Consider the following 2,319-nt stretch of genomic DNA (forward strand, 5'->3'; position numbering starts at 1 on the left):
CTTGGGAGGGAGCTGCAAGCTGGCCTGCACCCAGACACGGCCTGCTCCCGGACACGGCCTCCACCCAGACACGGCCTGCTCCCGGACACGGCCTGCTCCCGGACACGGCCTGCTCCCGGACACGGCCTGCTCCCGGACACGGCCTCCACCCAGACACGGCCTGCTCCCGGACACGGCCTCCACCCAGATATGGCCTGCACCCGGACACGGCCTGCTCCCGGACACGGCCTGCTCCCGGACACGGCCTGCTCCCGGACACGGCCTCCACCCGGACACGGCCTGCACCCGGACACGGCCTGCTCCCGGACACGGCCTGCTCCCGGACACGGCCTGCTCCCGGTGCAGGCCCAGGCTCTGAGAGCTTTGTCTTCTCAGTCCTGGAGTCCATCAGCCTGTCCATTTGTCCATCTGCCAGCTCCAGTCTTGGGGTCCTCCCCTGGGGTTAGCCTTGTTCATTAGTGAGAACTGATGTCCTTCATGCTTTCCTCAGCAAAGGATCTTGCTCCCATTTCTGAGGCGAGCTTTGCCCCTGTGCCCTTCGGCAGGTGCTGCCTTTTTACGAAGAATGGGGAGTAGAATGCTTTGTGGGAGGCGTTCCTCTGCTGGCCCGGCGCCCTCTCTGGCCTGGAGTGTGGCCCCTTCCACACGCAGCACTGACAGTGCAGGGCCGACCAGAAGGACCCTCCCTCCCCATGTGGTGGTTCTCTTGCTTGTGGCCAGGAGGTGCCCCTGCACTCCCCTAACCATTGCCAAGGTCAGTGACCTCCCCTCGGAGCCCAGAGCCACTGCCACAGTCACTCTGGGCATTAAAGGTAAGCTTGCTAGCCCGTGTCCGAGAGGCCGTGGTAGCTGAGGGTAGTTTCCCAGCCTCGATGCAGCCTCGGCATCTCAAACGGACCTAAGCATCTCTCGGCCTCGGACGCCGCTGCCCGTGGCGGGCAGGTGCCCAGTCCTGGGGCCTGGGAGGGACAGCTTGCTTGTTCTGGTCCTGGGTAACGACCACCTTGGCTCCTGTACCTCTGTGGCTTCCGCCATCAGGCAGCAGCTCTTCATGGCGCAACCCGCCCTTCCCAAGGCAGAGGCGGAGACGGGACCCCTGGTAATTGGACTGAGCCTGTCCAGCCTGGAGCTCTGCTGTGCCTCCCGAGGTCTGTATTTGGGGAGCAGATGTACCTTCTCATAGTGTCTTCCTGGCACTAGGAGCAGGGGCCTGGGATTTGCTGCTTCTCCCCCAGGGGGGGTCCCCTCTTTTCAGCACTTTTGACACTTGGAGACCCCAGCCCTGTTACGCGGCAGGTGGTGGGCATGTGTGCGCGCTCACCCCTTTCCCACTGCTCTGCCAGCGCCCTCTGCCCTCTGGGCCCTGCCTTCCCAGCCCCAACTTGGGACCAAAGTGAACCGTGGCATCACGGTTGGAGCACTCGAGTGACCCTTGTCCATAGCACTTCCTTAGGCCCAGTGACACTAGCCCCCGGGGGGTGGGGTTGGTGGTGCTTAAAGAGGAAGGGACCAGTATAGCAATTAGCCAGGGACCCCCCTCCCCCCCCATCGGGCCTGTGCAGGGGCGTGGGGACTCCTAAGGGGCCAAAGGCCTAGGCTAGTTCACAGCCGCTGCCCACTTGCTCACACCTGGCCACCTGCACGCCCCTAGATGCAGATTGCTTTGAACTTCAGTGCTTTTCAACTTGGTTTTCTTTGTGCTGATTTAAAAGTGGTTTAATGAGGAAAAAACTGGGAGGACCCTGGGAGGATCCTTTGCTTCTCCCGGAACTGTAAAGCTTTGCCGAGGAATCGCTTCTCGCTCCACTTTCCTGTCCACGCCGCCCGAAGCCAGGCCGGGATACTCGTGGCCACGTCGGCGCAGCGGCGTGTTGGAGGCGCTGCGTGCGGGGAGGGTGCCTAGACCCTGGCCAAGCTGCTCCTGCCCGCCCGCCCGCCCGCCCGCTGCGCCCGCTTGTCAGGTTGTGTCTGTCCAATAAAGCCGCTAAAACTCAGCGTGTCTGCGTCTCTGTGTCACCCCGCGGCTCCGGAAGCCAGGCGGCCCGCCAGCTCCGGGCTCGTTCCTCCTCCGGCCCGTGCGCTCCTCCCCGGCCGCGCGGCGGACGCCGCAGGCGGCCTCGCTCTTGGCGCCAGTTCCGCCTTTGGATCCGCCAATGGCCAGCTGACCCGAGGCCCAATCGCGATCCCCATAGCAACCGGGCGCGCTCGGACTCTCATTGGCTACGTCCTCCAGAGCTGCGCCCCGGCGCCTCGACGCCGGCGTCCGTGCCACGTACGCGGCAGCTGATTGGCCCGCCCGCGCTCACGTCACCGCCGCCC

The sequence above is a fragment of the Pipistrellus kuhlii genome, unplaced genomic scaffold (genome assembly GCF_014108245.1).
Source record: "Pipistrellus kuhlii isolate mPipKuh1 unplaced genomic scaffold, mPipKuh1.p scaffold_m20_p_11, whole genome shotgun sequence".
Lineage (NCBI taxonomy): Eukaryota > Metazoa > Chordata > Mammalia > Chiroptera > Vespertilionidae > Pipistrellus > Pipistrellus kuhlii.